Raw genomic sequence first — 18594 nt, 5'->3', positions numbered from 1 at the left:
TTTACGTAAACAATCATGGTTCTGAAGTACTTAAACTACACTTTTAATGCCTTAGTTGTTTCCCAGCTCACAAGTCCGAGTTTTTTAGGAACAGTGCATTGTAAATTAAATGATCAGGCGACATTCTACTGACATATAAATAAAACATATTTCTTTACATTAATATCAAAGTAAATTAATTAAACGATAGGGAGGTTACTCTCTCTACCTATCTGTTAGACTTTCAGCATAAAGAAACAAACTTTCCCTTTTCAATACAAAATATCTGTACAATATAATTATTCAATTACTGCTCTGCTTATTAAATCAAATTATTGAAAACACTGATTTACTCATTAAGAGGTTAGCTAACTATGCCAAGTTATTTCACAATTCTTATGCCAATCATTACCATTAAAAATTACTCTCTTATGGACACTTCTTATTACTATTAAGCTAATTCTTATCAGTCCATCTATAACATATCTCCTAGATTATAAAAGGAAATGAAAAAAAAAAAAAAAATAGAACAAACTTACAGAGGCTCTGTATCGCACATTCAATCAAAAGTCTCTATGGATTTTCTTTCATCTCAGGTCTAAGGCTTCCTTCAGGAGTGCCTTACATCAGCAGTATCTCGTCGGGAATTGGCAGACTGTGGACTGCAACCTGCGGTACTCAAATAGCTCAGGCAAAAGGTTGATCGCCCGCGGCAAAAGGACTTCAGACCCAAACTGCTTCGGGTATTTACATCGGCTGTTCTCTCGTCATTCCCAATTTTCTACTCTGGCGTGGGCTAGCCATAACTTCTGGTCCTCTGGATCCTACTCCTGGTATTTCTACCTCTAACTGCCGATTACAAAAACTCCCGCTCAACTGCCGACTGCAATGACTCTAATTGATTGCCACTCCGACTATGACTGCCGATGACGAAAACTCCCGCTTCCGATGTTCGGCTCAGTCCTTTTTTATTTCATGTTCTCCTGGAGGACCTTGAACGAAGGGTTGTAACCCATGAAGAGTTTGGCATGTCTCGTTGATCTTCTGTGAAGACCGACCAGTTCTTTCTTCTCCTCCATGCACTCCTTTTTTTTTTTTCTTGTCGGCCAGTGGAAACTTCTCTGTACTCTGCCGATCTCTTAGACACTGACTTTGAAGGTGTTTTTGTGCAGAGCTCGTAAGCAATTTTCTCATGCACTTAAAATGTAAACAACTTTCTTATGCCCTCACATAGAGCTATTATACAAAGTTCCTGTGTCAAAGTATTGCCTTTGTTTTTGACATTAGAGAAATTTTGGTTGAAAGGGTTATTTACAATAATATCTGGAATAAAATATACAGAGACAAACAAAGTTATTTTTATAACATTCTCATGGGACTTGACCTCTGTAAAAATCGATGTAAAGCGATTCGGCACTTCCAATCTACATCGATAAGTTTTAAAAGAGGTATACCGTGAGTAGACATATCGATACAAAATTAATAATGGAAAAAACTCACCTACAAAAATTATTTAATAGTATAATTTTTGCCTATGTGTCACAGGCATGTTCAGTACATTAAGCTCAAATTAAACAATAACTGACAATTCCAAAAAAGCACCACCTAAGTAGCTGGTGTAAGATAACTAAAAAGGTCAATAACTTTCCTTAAAAAAAAGATATGTCGATAACATTTTTGCTGTATAGAATGGCTCTTCTGATGAACTTCAACAATTTCTCACTAAGTTAAACGCATTTCATCCTAGGATCAAGTTTACCCTAGAAGTAGAATCAAATAAACAGTTAGCCTTTTTAGATCTTCTAATTCTTCGCGAACCAGATGGTAACCTACAATTCTCAGTTTATAGAAAGAAGACTCATACAGGCTATTATATCCATGCGGAATCTCATCACCATCCCAGTCAAAAGGCAGGAACTATTAAAACACTGGTTCATCGGGCCCACTCCTTTTGTTCTTCAGACGATCTTTTACAGAAAGAACTACAATATATAACTTCTTCCTTTCTATCTAATGGTTATAAGAATTGCTTCATTAAAAGAACTTTGAGTAGTTTTAATATGTCTTCCTCTTCAAACACAGAAGAAATAATGCGCATTACTATCCCTTATGTACAAGGCATCAGTGAACGTATAGCAAAAGTTTTAAAACCACTGCATATTTTTGTTGCCTTTTGACCGTTTAGAAAAATCTCCACCTTTCTCACTTCTCCTAAGGACAAGCTTCCACATCTTAATCATCCAGGTGTCTACCAGATTCCGTGCTCTTGTGGATTATCTTATTTCGGACAAATGGGAAGATCTGCCTCTATTCGGCTAGAAGAACACCAATCTTATATTGAATACTTTAAACCTGAAAAGTCTGGACTTGCAGAACATGCCATCTTCACCAGACACAGAGTTCATTGGAGAAAGACAAAAGTTCTTCACAAAAGTCAGTTTCTCATGGAACGCCTTTATAAAGAAACATGTGAAACTCTACTTCATTCTCCTAATTTAAACAGATCCGACGGCTTACGTCTATCCCCTTTATGGGAGATAGTACTTTACAAATCAGCTCATCTTTCCTAACTTTTTATTGTATTGATTTTTTTTTATTTTATTTTATATATTTTTTTTTAAGGAAAGTTATTGACCTTTTTAGTTATCTTACACCAGCTACTTAGGTGGCGCTTTTTGGAATTGTCAGTTATTGTTTAATTTGAGCTTAATGTACTGAAGATGCCTGTGACACACAGGCGAAAATTATACTATTAAATAATCTTTGTACGTGAGTTTTTTCCGTTATTAATTTTGTATCAATCTACATCGAGTTTTACAAAGGCCCACCCCTTCATGAAAAAATTTTAAACCATGAATATGGATAAAAAATTTTGAATACGTTTCTGTGTCATGGGTCATATATTTTCTGGGTCGGATAGTACTCAGGTTTGTCATATAATTTTGAGCTGGGACTGGTTCAGCCTGACCTGTGGGCTCTTATTGGCTCGATTGATGTTGTGCTTCATGATCGTCATTATCCCTTGGGCGTCTAATTACCTCCCGACCTCTTGCTCTCTTTCTATTTACCCTGTTATCTGGGTGGTGAACTCCACTATCGTTATTTTCTAACGAGTTCACTTCTGTTACATTCTTTGCATTTTTTTATTGTGGCCTCTAATTCCTTTTTTCATTTTCCGCCCCCTTGATACTCCAGATGTGTAAGGTCGCTCCCCTGTTTACCTGTTCAGTATCTCTAACAGCTGGGGTGATCAGGCAAAGAATTTTCCCTGTCTTTCTTATCAACTTTTCTATTTTCCTTTGCTCCCCCCTTTTCTAAGAATGACCGCTCCCTGTGTTATTCACACTAATCTCTCTGTTAGTGCGACGTTCTTGGGTATCTTTCTTCCAGACAAACTGCTTAATCCCTATTATGGAAATTTCCTTTTAAGAAGAAATCGCAGGAGAACCTGTTTCTCTAAAAAGTCAGTTCCAAGTACTATCGTTTCCGGAGTTCTAGAGCAGTGTTTCTCAAAGTGAATACGTGTATACCCCTGGGGGTACGCGAAAGGTCGTTAGGGGGTATGTGGCAATTTTCGACTATGCATAATTAAAGGAGTCATTATATTTTTCAACAAACAGTGCAATTAAAGACAACCAGGATAAAACGGCACTAACTAATGAATCACATCCCCTCTCCGACAGAAACTGCTGTATAGACCAAGCCAAACCTTATGTTGCCGGTGAAACATATGGTTCTGCTCGACATCACCCGCATCATTAATGTGTTAAAACTAAGAAATATATAGTGAATGTGTTTCAGATATTATGGAATTTGGTTGAAGGGAATTAGCATTTCAACTCAACTGTTGAAATGCTAATTTGTCTTTGGTTCGCGCAATCTTTTGTTAATACCACACCAATCATATGAAGTTCTTCACTGCTCTACGTATCTCAAGTCTTGTAAATTACTGGTAATTTTTGCTTGAAATAATGGGAAAGAAGTTGACGCTATTTGGGTAGATGACTTTGACGATGCACACAAAGAAACTGTTCTCGATGCCAAAAGTAGTGATAGTGAGTAGAAGCTTCTTGGCAAGTCGCATCATTTTCATTTTTTTTTTCTGAAAATTTTAGTTTCTGAAAATTCCCGCACATATCTCGCAACACAATTTTTAGGAAAAAAGTTAGAGTTATATTTGAGTAAATACGGTATTTTTTTTTAGCTTTCAAATTCTTACGTATGGATCATTGGTTAAAGATTGTATTTATAAAACCCCCAAAAGAGAGTAATATAGCAAATACAAGTAGCTGTAAGCAACAAGAAAACGTTGATATTGCATCTGGATCAAATGAAATTGATAAGAGTGTGTTGTCTGACATCTCTAGAGAACCAAAATTTAAAAATAAATCATACTTTTTGTTTATATGAACATATAAATTCAAATAAAATAGATATTTAATTTTAATTAATATTTTAAATTAAGTTATTAATTATAAATTAATTAATTCGTTTTTAATTAACAAATGGATTTTTTTTAATTAATTAATTAGGGGGTACCTGGTAATAATGAAAATTTAAGAAGGGGTACACGATATCTGAAGTTTGAGAAACACTGTTCTAGAGGTTTCTGGGAGAACGAACAACTATGGTGAAATGTTTAACTTAAAATCCGGCAAACACGTTCTACCCTCACTTTCTTTGAGGCATAAATGTTGGGGTTTGTTATTTCCTTCAACATGACAGGTGTTCTTAGCTTAGTGATACTGTTGGATACAAAGGATCACAACTTCCTGAAGAGATCCGGTTATCACTGACTTTTGGGAACCAGTGTCCAGTAAAACTCTGCACTTTAGCCCTCTTATTTTACCCTGTATTACTGTCATGGAATTTTCATACTGATTCCTAAAGTTTCTTGGCCACTTCTTACTCCTCCATATGGGATCAAGGTGAGTTATTATCATATTAGATTCCCAATGCATCCTTTTATTAGTCTCTTCTACCGCTATAGCAATTTCTGGCAATGTGTCCAAACTTCTTGTATCTATAGCACCGAGGTACTTTCCTCCTGTTTTCCCTTTCATTACACTCTTGTTCAGAGCCCAGCAGTTCCCTGGAGGTTTTTGCCTTGAACTTCCCTAACTGATTTAGAATGGAGTCAAGTTTATCTATCAAGGGCTGATGTAGTCTTTCTACCTCTTTTTTGATATAAGAGTGTAGTTCTTCCATGTTAATAGACTCTGCGACAGTCAATATGTTGTGGTCTATGTTATTTATTTCTGTGGCCTTATTTTCCTCTTTTCCTGCCTTCTGTTGGTCTTTACTTTTTTTCTTTAGGATTCCCTAGATTTTTCTCTTTCTTAACCTCAGTATTTGGCTCTGACACTTCTGTAATGTTGTATATCTGGCTGGCACTAGATGTGGGATGAAGATCGTCTAGCAGTTCTTCTTTTTCTTTTATTTTATGGCCCGATAGCATTCTTCTAAATTATTTATCTTTCTTTTATATGCTGTCTCTTTATATTCTTCTCTTACTCCTAACCTGAACTGGTTGAAGACTGCCCATTCAAGATGGCTAATAGTTTGAGCATGTCACTGGACATGCTCAAGCTATTAGCTAAGGTGAGCAGCCTATTGTAATAATCAGCGATAGATTCTTTTTTCTCTTGTCTAAATTTTAAGGCCTCCACAGGTTTGGACCCATGCTTCTAACTTTGGAAAACTGAGATATCAGTGTCTCTCAGTATGGGAGAGGAATACAAAATATTCTTGGCCCTGCCAATCAGTTTATTTCTTAAAATTATTAGAAGCTGGAAGTCCGACCAGTTTCTGATGTTCCTTAGCTCCTCTACAAACTTGAAGGCCAACACATCATTATGGTCCTCTCCAGAGAATTGAGGGATGATGAGTGAGGATTTACTGTTCTAAAGAACTCTACATTCCTCATTGTGTTAGTACTAGTGGCTTCCGAGTTACCGTTGTTCACATTCATGGTTCTTAAAAACTTTTCTTGCACTATATATATATACACACTTTGTATTTAGTTGACTGATATTTATTTATAAAACTGTTCCAATCCACTATTTCCCATTTTAATTACTGTGGATTTTATCCTGTCGACTGCGGCATTTACGCATGATGCCTAATGCATTATTGTATTGTAGACGGGAGTATTAACTTTATTCTAATTAGCAGTGCACTTTTGCTTTCATAACCATTCTTACTTATTCTATTGTGTAGTGTTTATCCACCTTTCGTATTTACTAGTCGTATGCCTATGAACACTGGAAAATTTATTTGTAAGACTGTGCCACCAGCATTTCTATATTGGCCTAAGACTTAGTAATGCATCTGTTAATAATTTCTCTCTCTCTCTCACTCACTAGCATAAATTCCTTCAATAAAGTTTACGTAAACAATCATGGTTCTGAAGTATTTAAACTATACTTTTAATGTCTTAGTTGTTTCCCATCTCACAAGTCCGAGTTTTTTAGGAACAGTGCATTGTAAATTAAATGATCAGGCGACACTCTATTGACATATTAATAAAACACATTTATTTACATTAATATCAAAATACATTAATTAAACGATAGGGAAGTTGCTCTCTCTACCTATCCGTTAGACTTTCAGAAAAGAAACAAACTTTCCCTTTTCAATACTAAATAACTTGTCAATATAATTACTCAATTACTTCTCTGCTTATTAAATCAAATTATTGAAAACTCTGATTTACTCATTAAGAGGTTAGCTAACTATGCCAAGTTATTTCACAATTCTTATGCCAATCATTACCATTCCAAATGACTCTCTTATGGACACTTCTTATTATTAAACTAATTCTTATCAGTCCATCTATAACATATCTCCTAGATAATAAAAGGAAATGTACAAAAAAATAGAACAAACTTACAAAGGCTCTGTATCGCACATTCAATCAAAAGTCTTGCACTAAAGTCCCTATGACTTTTCTTTCATCTCAGGTCTTAGGCTTCCTTCAGGAGTGTCTTGCATCAGCAGTATCTCATCGGGAATTGGCGGGCTGTGGACTGTGACCTGGAGTACTCGAATAGCTCCAGCAAGAGGTTGATCTCGGGCAGTAAAGGGACTTCTGAGTAAAACTGCTTCGGGTATTTACATCAGCTGTTCTCTCATCATTCCCAATTTTCTCCCCTGGCATGGGCTCACCGTAACTTCTGGTCCTCTGGATCATACTCCTGGTATTTCAACCTCTAACTGCTGATGACGAAAACTCCTGCTCAACTGCGATGACTAACTGACTGCCGCTCTGACTCTGATTGCCGATGAGGAAAACTCCTGCTTCCGATGTTCGGCTCAGTCCCTTTTTATTTCATGTTCTCCTGGACCTTCAACGAAGCGTTGTAACCCCCAAAGAGTTCGGCAAGTCTCCCTGATCTTCTGTGAAGACCAACCCATTCTTTCTTCTCCTCCTTGCACTCCTTTTTTTTTTTTCTTGTCGGCCAGTGGAAACTTCTCTGTACTCTGCCGATCTCTTAGACACTGACTTTGAAGGTGTTCATGTGCAGAGCTCCTAAGCAACTTTCTCATACACTTAAAACATAAACGACTTTCTTATGTTCTCACATAGAGCTATTATACAAAGTTCCGGTGGCAAAGCATTGCCTTTGTTTTTGACATTAGAGAAATTTTTGTTGAAGCAGTAAGTACAGTTAATTCCCATGGGGTTATTTAGAATAATATGTAGCATAAAATATACAGAGACAAAGTTATTTTTGTAACATTCTCATGGGACTTGACCTCTGTAAAACTCTATGTAAAGCTTTTTGGCATTTCCAAGCTACATCGTTTTACAAAACCTTATCAAAAATGGACCAATAGATGGCAAATATATGGATGCTTGGGCAAGCGATCGTGTCCTATATAAGGTCTGCGATAGGGAAACTTGTAAATGACGGCGAGTGTATTCCCGTAAGCTCTCTGGTCAAATTTCATATGAAACTTTCATAGTTTATACATTCGGCTTTAAAATAATGCTGGATTTAATATCCACTTGATTTATGTATTTAATTTGGTCTCTGGACCATGGGAACAAACAACAAGCACATTATCATCATAGTGTAGCTAAAATAGTCATTTAATCGTGGTTGTGTTGAGTGCTTGGTTTTCAGAATGTTCCATATAGAAGTTGGTTGGGGGTGAAGGGGGGGAGAAACCGGAACAGTCCCATCGATCTCTTTGTATATTTTTCCTTTCTACACGAAATAACCTGCATATATGGTGAATATGAATAATTGAATTATGTCAGGATGGAAATGTGGTTTTATTAGATTAAGGATCTCTGTCAGAGGTGCACTAGTGAGGTAATACTGACAATGACCATGATGTCAGAATCTGTCGAAATTAGATTTTCTATTAATGTTTTAAAGTGGATAGGATTTCAAACAGATGAAGAACAATTGCTTATAAGGGATGAAAGGAATTTGGATAAATGTTTGTCCACTTTGTAGGTGTGGGGGCTGTCTATGCTGTCCACTATAGGACAAGGGGGGGGGGGGATATTAAGTTTGTGAATTTTAGGGACTCCGTATATCCAGGGTGGTTTGACATAATACGATTTGAGTTTTTGGTAATTTCTTTGGGCCAAGATGTAACTTTTTTTTAAATAATTTATGCAATTTTCACTTTTGGAATTTTGAAGGATCTATGATCTGATAAGTGAGGAGTCTTTAAGATGATTCATTTTTCTGTTATAATATGCTTAGTTCATAATAACAGTAGTATTTTCCTTAATGGCTTTAGTTACAATAATTTGTTTGTTCCTATATAACTTTTTAAGTGCTGATATTTCTTTATGTGGAATGTTAATCTTGGGAAGTTTGGATTTTGTTAGAATGCTAGCCACATCTAAACGAATGTTATTAGCTACTGAGAGTGTCTGTGACAATATGTTCAACATGACGCATTTTTGTCATAGCTGTGGACACGAATAATTTTGCTATTAAAGAGCTGCAATTTTTTTCCAGATGTGATTCTTAACTTTTTCAAATTCTTTACTAGCAGCATTTTCAGAGATGGTGATTAGAATTGACTTCAGTTCTGGATTAAGTATTTCTGAAAGCAGCATTGAATTTTGCTAGTTTGACATAGTACTGCTGATGTACTCTTGAATTAGCACTAAGCTTGCCCAAGTATAAATATGTTTAGCTTTTGTGGAATTAAGCTTAAATTTTAGACACTTTGGAATGGTATTTGTGTCCTAACATCTCTTTAAGAAGGCCAGTCAATTGAGTTGTCATGACAATTTCAATTTCCACTTACCAAGTTAACATGCTTTATGTGCAATTTCTTCTCCGTGCAGAATATGAATATGTATAGAAAGGCTTTTCATGTAGTACTATCATATCCTGTACACCCCTTGAGGGTACATGGCAGGAATTTGATGATGATAGAAAGGCTTAGGTGTCACTGATTGATTCATAATAATGTTTTACGGTATAAACAACACCAAGACAGGAAAAATATATATTTATCAAACTCGCTAATATTTCACCGGTTTTCTAACAATCATCATCAGAGCGCAATTATAATTGTGATAGGCACAAAACACTAAACTACCAACTTGAGTAAAACAATATTTTGGTGCATCTTAACAACCAACACCCTAAAATAAACTTTACCATAGAAAGAGAAAGAAACAGCCATCTTCCCTTTTTTAAGTACACTAGTGACACATCTTAATATCCTTCTGAATTTACAGAAAACCCACTCGCATACAGGAAGATATTTACATAAGCAATTGCACCACCACTCTTTTCCAACAGAATGGCATCCATTTTTGTTTCAGGAAAAAAAAAAAAAAAAAAAAAAAAAAATATGTCGATGTGGTGCTTCTCTAATTCTTTTGTCAGTTTCACTTCTTTTCCATTGATACGTCTTGAGCTGAAGGTGCATTCTTGAATTTTGCTGATATTGAGTTTGTTTCTTCCAATAGTTGGCTTTTCACCATGGTTCCTGACAAAAACATAGAGTTCTGATTAACAAGATTACATCCCAGCCAACAATTTTTTAAGCCAATACAGAATACAATTTGGTCATCTAAATCTGAAATTGTCAGTCCATCCTTTTTGCTCAAAGTAGATGCATACCAACATGGTGGATTAGTGTCCAATAATGTCTAATACCACAAGTAGGCGAGTACTGAATATTCTTTTAAAGGCTATGTGGAGATTTTCACCTCACAGTTATCTAACTAGGAGAGAAAAGTGCTTAAACAACTCCTTTTGGAAATACAGAATTATAATTCCAGAAAAGCTAAACTTACTTATATTTGAACAAGCTTATCACTAATTAAAGAGCACATCAGCAGTACTCATGCCAAACTAGCAAAAATTACAGTAAATACAAGAAAAATATGAAAATATAGCAAATCCTTAGAAAATATATATGAAGAAAAATTATTCCCAAGGAGAGCAGTAGAATAATAAATTTGCTATTTGGAGCTGACTTGTACATGAATCATGGGTGGGTGGAGTATGTTCCTTAAGCATGCCAATGTATTATGTCAGTAAATGGTGTGCTCTTACCAGTTCTGTGGGATGAAAAGCCTGGGTTTCCAGGTGGGAACAACCCTACAATCTCTTTATGAGGCTGCTAACTGAACTTCAGTTGAAAAGTGCTTATAAAGATTCTTCATGTTCTAGAGCAGTGCTTCCCAAACTTCTGGATGTCAGGGCCCCCTTTGTAAAAATTAAAATATTTCATGCCCCCCCCCATCGAAAAAAAATCGTAATAGAGAGATATATTATTATAATATTTATTGTATTTATATTCAATACAAAACATACACAGCGAATATCGCAAAAATCAAATGCATATATTACATTTTTTGCCTCTTACCGTTTGGTTCTGAAGACGATGCTGGCTGTTTTCTGATAAAATATGAAATACTGTCCTTTTTTTTTTTTTTTTTTGACTCTGTTTCTGCTTCTTCTGATTGTTCGCGAGAATTTTTTTTATTTTTTATCAGCCACTTATCCATCTCAGAGTTAAATTTTTTAACGTAGAATAGATCAAATAATATCACCACTTACCGATATTGGCACACCACAGACTGATAACATGAAATTAGTGAATATTACCTGAATAAGGGAATCCCCGGACCAGGAACATTTTTCTCTTTTGTGACTTTTCTCCCTTTACGGTAATTAAGCCTAACTCGAAACAGACAGCAAAGGCAGGTTATTAAAACGTGCATATGATTGGTGCGGTATTAACAAAAGATCGCGCAACCGAAAGATAAAAGCATAGCTGACAATTGTGTTGAAATGCTAATTCTCTTCAACCGAATTCCATATGTGAAACTGCCATAACATTCATTATATATATATATTACTTAGTTTTAACACTTTTACGCATTTTAACACATTCGGTTGAATTTTATTGCTGCCTTGGGAAATCGAACTCACACACATCTAATTAATAACAATAGTTTTTAGTTAGATACTGTGTTTGCCCATGCAACATATGGTTTTGTTTCAGTCTATATAGCATAGTTTCTGTATGAGGGGACATGTGATTCATTAATTAGTGTTTTAATCCCAGTTGTCTCTAATTGCACTATTTGTTGAGAAATATATTACACAGACTCCTCATACCTTATTCACTGGCATAACTTGTTTTTACTGCCTCTGCGGGAGGGCGTGTTGTTTACCACTGCAAGCGAGTTACTATCTCCCCACATGAACTTGTTTAAGCTTTTTTTTTTCATGTGTGAAGTATAAGCGAAACTTTTATTGGTAACAGAAAACTAGCTCGGATGACAGTGATAATATAAAACGAATTTTGATATGTATATAAAGTCAATATTAACAGTCCCTGATTACGAACGCGTGATGAAAGGGACAGGAAGATTTGGAGCTTCCCTGGAGAGCATTCGAAGTAAATACAATTAACCACTGAATTCAAATGAAACATATGAATAAGCAATATTTACTAATATTCATTAAGTGCCGAAATACGCTGGAAGCAAAGTTTGTAAACCAACCAATGTGTGAATTTTTCCTTAAAATATAAAAAATAACAAAAAAGAAATAATAAATAATAAAAGTAATCTACTTAGTCCTAAAACATTTTAAATTTGTTTTCATTATTTCACAGACCCCTCAACAAAACTTATGGCCCCAAAGGGGGCCGCGGCTCACAGTTTGGGAAGCGCTGTTCTAGAGTATTCAAACTAAGGTCTTTCCAATTTAAGGGAAAGACAACTTAATTCACGTAGATCACTGAAATCTAAGTGAACTGACTTAGGAATGTTGAATATCTGGAGGAAAATTGTTGATAGCATCCTGTTCACCTTCTGAGGATGTATATCAGGAATTTGATGTTGATGATTTAACCTGAATAGAAATGAAATTCAATTATGTGCTGAAGACTTTTAGTATTCTTGCACAAGAGCCAGCAAAGGTTGGTCGATTGGTAGAGCCTCTGGGCTTCTCACACAAAAAGTTAAGCAAGTTTGAGCGCAGTTAGTAGTTGGAAAGGGTTCAATCATTCGTTGCTGTTGGCACACTCTCCCTCAATGAGTCTTTGAACTCCCTGGAGGTGTTGCATAATAATAATAATAATCACTTAAAAAAAGTAACATTTTTTTACAGTGGTAAAAAACACTGACCAGGCAGGCAGGCAGTCAGGAATACATATCCATACTTGAAGTAGAAAACCCATCAAAGGCCTAAAATGTGGAAAGGCAGCAGGAGTAGATGATATTCGACCAGAAATGCTGAAGTATGGTGGTATAAAAGTCTTACAGTGGCTACACTGCATAGTTCAGAAACCCTGACAGAGGGACGAATTCCCGATGATTGGAGTAGAGCTCTGATAGAATCCATATATAAAAAGGGAAATAAAACTGAATGTGAGAATTACAGAGGTATTTCCCTACTGAGTGTTCCTGGCAAGATCTATGCAAGTATACTCGAGAAATGATTGAGAAGAATTGTGGAAGAAAAGCTGGGTGAAGAACAAGCTGGATTCAGGCCAAATAGAGGCTGTCAGGATCAGATCACCACTTTACGACAAATAGTCGAGAAAGCATGGGAACATAACAGAAATCTGTATTTAAGTTTTGTCGATTTGGAAAAGGCATATGACAAGGTGCTAAGAGAGAAGCTATTCAATATGCTACAGTTATATGGTGTCAATGGGGCATTATATCAAGCAATACTTAGTCTTTATTTGAGTTGTAAGCCAGCAGTTAGAATTGAAGGAAGTACAGGAAGATGGATTAATGTTAAATCTGGTGTGAGACAAGGATGTACATTATCCCCTCTGTTATTCATTAGCTACATGGATCACATTATGAAGGAAAGTGGTATTAAACATGATATCAAAATTGGAGATGTTAATATCAGCTCTTTGTTTTATGCAGATGATGTTATACTTCTAAATAAATCCGCTACAAGTCTGCAAGATTCTCTGACTAAATTGAATAACTGTTGTAAGAGATATGGTAAGAAGATCAGCAATAAAAAGACAAAGACAAGAAAATAGGCAGAATCATTGAAAATGTCAACTGTGTTGTGAATGGAGAACCTGTGGAACAAGTAAAACATTTCAGCTACTTAGGCACGATTTTTAGTGAAGATGGTAAATTAAATATAGAAATAGACAACCGAATCAGCAAAGCTGGTATGTTGGAAAGTCAATTGAATAAATTCATATGGAATAAGAGAGAAATTAGTCGGAACACTAAATTAGCTGTATACAAGACAGTGTTGAAACCAGTTTTAAATTATGGATCTGAGAGCTGGGTCAGAAGTAAAACACTTGACCAAAGACTAGAGACCGCAGATATGAGAGTCCTGAGAAAGATTATAGGCATGAACAGATGGCATCAATGGCAATATCATATTAAAAACGAGGATATTAGGAAAGAACTTGACATTGTCAGCATCCAGGAATGCATTAGCAGAGCTAATCTCAGGTGGTATATGATAATGTAGTATTATCATATCCTGTACTCCCCTTGAGGGTACATGGCAGGAATTTGATGATGATGATGGAAAAGTAACATTTTTGCAATGAGAACAATGTCTCTAAATTGGATGTACAAACAGTCTATCACCATATAAATATCAACATGAGACCATGAAATTCAATGCATTTTTAGTATAACATTCCCCTCTATTTAAAAAAAAAAAAAAAAAAAAAAAAATATATATATATATATATATATATATATATATATTAGGATAACCAAGCAATTTTATATGCTTGGTTATTTTAGCTCCTAATCCCAAGTATGCAAACAATTAAGTTTGCGCCTGAAACAAAGTTCAAGTCTAAAGATGGTACAACACCAGGGCAGCTCATTGTAAAGGTGGTTAAAGCTTTGATCACTATTCTTAGTATTTTCCCATAATGTAAAGCACATCTCACTAGAAGATGTATACTGCAATGCATTATGGGTGGGGTCACTACCCAGACCGGTTTCGACCTTTTTTGAGGTCTCCTCAGTGAGTAGCTAGACCCTAAATACCAAGGTTTTAGTAATACAAAGCCTTATCAACTTTACCTATATAAGTTGCAACAAGGTGTATTAAGTTTTAATAAAAATCTCTGGAGGAGATATTGATGGGAATAAATTTTTAACTTGGGTATATTGTATATTAGGATAACCAAGCAATTTTATATGCTTGGTTATTTTAGCTCCTAATCCCAAGTATGCAAACAATTAAGTTTGCGCCTGAAACAAAGTTCAAGTCTAAAGATGGTACAACACCAGGGCAGCTCATTGTAAAGGTGGTTAAAGCTTTGATCACTATTCTTAGTATTTTCCCATAATGTAAAGCACATCTCACTAGAAGATGTATACTGCAATGCATTATGGGTGGGGTCACTACCCAGACCGGTTTCGACCTTTTTTGAGGTCTCCTCAGTGAGTAGCTAGACCCTAAGTACCAAGGTTTTAGTAATACAAAGCCTTATCAACTTTACCTATATAAGTTGCAACAAGGTGTATTAAGTTTTAATAAAAATCTCTGGAGGAGATATTGATGGGAATAAATTTTTAACTTGGGTATATTGTATATTAGGATAACCAAGCAATTTTATATGCTTGGTTATTTTAGCTCCTAATCCCAAGTATGCAAACAATTAAGTTTGCGCCTGAAACAAAGTTCAAGTCTAAAGTTCAGGCGCAAACTTAATTGTTTGCATACTTGGGATTAGGAGCTAAAATAACCAAGCATATAAAATTGCTTGGTTATCCTAATATACAATATACCCAAGTTAAAAATTTATTCCCATCAATATCTCCTCCAGAGATTTTTATTAAAACTTAATACACCTTGTTGCAACTTATATAGGTAAAGTTGATAAGGCTTTGTATTACTAAAACCTTGGTATTTAGGGTCTAGCTACTCACTGAGGAGACCTCAAAAAAGGTCGAAACCGGTCTGGGTAGTGACCCCACCCATAATGCATTGCAGTATACATCTTCTAGTGAGATGTGCTTTACATTATGGGAAAATACTAAGAATAGTGATCAAAGCTTTAACCACCTTTACAATGAGCTGCCCTGGTGTTGTACCATCTTTAGACTTGAACTTTGTTTCAGGCGCAAACTTAATTGTTTGCATACTTGGGATTAGGAGCTAAAATAACCAAGCATATAAAATTGCTTGGTTATCCTAATATACAATATACCCAAGTTAAAAATTTATTCCCATCAATATCTCCTCCAGAGATTTTTATTAAAACTTAATACACCTTGTTGCAACTTATATAGGTAAAGTTGATAAGGCTTTGTATTACTAAAACCTTGGTATTTAGGGTCTAGCTACTCACTGAGGAGACCTCAAAAAAGGTCGAAACCGGTCTGGGTAGTGACCCCACCCATAATGCATTGCAGTATACATCTTCTAGTGAGATGTGCTTTACATTATGGGAAAATACTAAGAATAGTGATCAAAGCTTTAACCACCTTTACAATGAGCTGCCCTGGTGTTGTACCATCTTTAGACTTGAACTTTGTTTCAGGCACAAACTTAATTGTTTGCATACTTGGGATTAGGAGCTAAAATAACCAAGCATATAAAATTGCTTGGTTATCCTAATATACAATATACCCAAGTTAAAAATTTATTCCCATATATATATATATATATATATATATATAAGATTTCCTGGATGAAGCTCATATGTAAAGATGCAATTGTCATATTTTGTATTTTCTGAAATTTTCATGTATCTCCTAACATTAGATAATTAATAAGAAAAGCAATAATAAAGCTTTTTCAATCTTAGGCTAAAATTAAGTTTAACTAATTAAAAATTTATATTAAAAAAGAGTATTAATTTGACATACCTAGGTATGAGTGTCAAATTAATGCTCTTCGATGATTGAGCCCAAATAGTATGAGATTTGGACAAAAAATGTTGAAAAAATAATTACTAAAAAACCAACAAATGAACTTAGAACTATATATCAAGTAATCAAAATAAAATAGGAATAAAACCAACAACGAAGAAGATGATGATGACAAAGAGCCTGTGTAGCTCAGTGGAAGTGGTGTTTGCACTGCACAGTACTTGACTGCCCGAAGGAGGACCTAGTATTATATCTTTTCTTTCTCTTAAGTGTATATTTATTTATTTTATGTTTTATTATCTTAATTACTATCTTGTTATACACTTATTATGATATTATCTCTCCTCCCTTTACTTAGTATTGTATCTTAGCTAAAACCTATTCCTTCAGTGGCCTATCATTCCAATAGATCACGTGTGCAAATCCTACAAACAAAGAGAATGCCTTAGGCTAGGGCCAATTTTCCTTGGTTGTAATTCTGGAGTTAACTCCTTTTCAGAATTAAGAAAAATTTATTTTTTGAAGCTGCGCCATCTTAATTCCTATACAAGAGAAATCTCCTTCTCAGAGAGTTAACATGCAGACTGTCACACGATCTTGGAATCTAGTAATCAACAAGCCCTTAAATTACTTTCTTCAATTAGCAGTCGTAACCAGCCCCCTCCCCCCTTGAATTTTTTTATACAGGTTCTAATTTAAGAAAGCGGTGCATCGGTTTGAGAAATCAGGCAATTTACTTAGGTAAAGAAAACGAGAATATTTATTCATTCTAAGGTATTGTACATAGTAATCAAAGTTATTCTAAACATAAAAATTTTGTTCCTGCAGGTAACACCAATATATCAGACAAGATCTAATTACAATTAAAGCGTTGCACTATAAGACATCAGCAAATCAAACTGTCCTATTCTTGTTCACTTATCACAGCTATGCAAGTGAATAACTACTCAATATCCAAAGATTAGATTATAACACACCAAAAATGATTCAAGGACAATATCTGTTACAATATACTTCTAGAATTACAACAATTTACCACAGGTTAAAGTACTACAGTCCTGTCATATATTAGCAAGGCCTATCACTTATTACATTAGCACATTAACTCTTCCTAGCTCTGTTCACAGTTCAATGGACAAATAAAAGGTTTTAAGTTACCGATCAAGTGGACTAAGTAGTAATTTCCTCTTGATCAATCTTTGCTGACTCCTCTCAGCTAGTTTCCTCGATCTGCTACTTGTTGTCCTCCGATTTTGCAAACTAGTGATTACGTTCACGAATCACTCCTGTCCCGATGATTGCGATACTACTCTGATGGATGGGTGCGTGTGGTTCAGTATAAAGCTGCGGTCTTCACTGGCTGTTTAGCTGTGCCGCTGCTATGCCTGGACCGGACCGCTACCTGATTGCATGGCCATCGTTGATCGTCATTCTTCCCATCTGCATGAACGACTTCTACCGGAACCCGAAACCAAGAGGAGAGAGGCACGAACCAAGAAAAAGGCACCAAGCTCGCGCCGCCAAATCTTTTATATTACTCGCGGCTGCTCTCCATACTATGTCACAGATTGCTGATGGTACCTAAGCTTTTTGCACTCCGTGCTATCTTTTCTCCCATATGTCTCCCACGTGGGTGCCTTGCACGTGCCTCGGACTTCGCATTGCGGCTGCCTGGGGTTAGTGTAAGGGAATCAAAGGTATTAGTGTTTTTTTTTAACGAACTAAAATATACACAACAAATAAACCTGCAACATACATGGAAAACCAGCAACATAACTATGTGCTCGTTACTTTGTTGAATTCATGATCAGATTTTAGAGAACTATGAGCTGGCTGTGTGTTGATGAAATAATGTATTACATAGAGTGTGATTGGTTCAAAAGTAAAAGGAAGTAATTTATTTTATTTAATTGCCATAAGGGAGAGAAAGAGATTACATAGTCTTTTCATCTTTATTACATATCAGTGGTTCTTTTCACTAGAGATTCAGAGCAACATAATTTGATTTCATTTTCATAATGGTGACCTCAATTTCAGTACTGTATTTGATTGTATAGCATGAAATTGAGGTCACCATTATGAAAATGAAATCAAATTAAGTTGCTCTGAATCTCTAAATATAATATAATATTTCATATATTTCAAATATAATATTTGTTGATATTGCTAATGTACTTTTACTTGTATTTTTTGTGTGTGTGTGTGTGTGTGTGTGTGGTGGAATGTAAATGGTCTGGTATGGGAATATTACAATATTAATTAGTAATGTGCAATTAAATGTGACT

The 18594-nt window shown here is 35.4% G+C and overlaps 1 protein-coding gene across 2 annotated transcripts in view; it reads right to left on the bottom strand.

Annotated features, from left to right (window-relative positions):
* LOC150101215 (SAP30-binding protein) overlaps positions 1-18594 on the bottom strand; it is a 121552-nt gene that overhangs the window by 40073 nt on the left and 62885 nt on the right. The gene's annotated exons all lie outside the window — the stretch shown is intronic.

The sequence above is a fragment of the Typopeltis vanoorti genome, chromosome 12 (genome assembly GCF_054136105.1).
Source record: "Typopeltis vanoorti isolate ZY-2024b chromosome 12, IOZ_Tvanoo_1.0, whole genome shotgun sequence".
Taxonomy (NCBI): Eukaryota; Metazoa; Arthropoda; class Arachnida; order Uropygi; family Thelyphonidae; genus Typopeltis; species Typopeltis vanoorti.
This window is presented reverse-complemented; position numbering and strand designations above follow the sequence as displayed.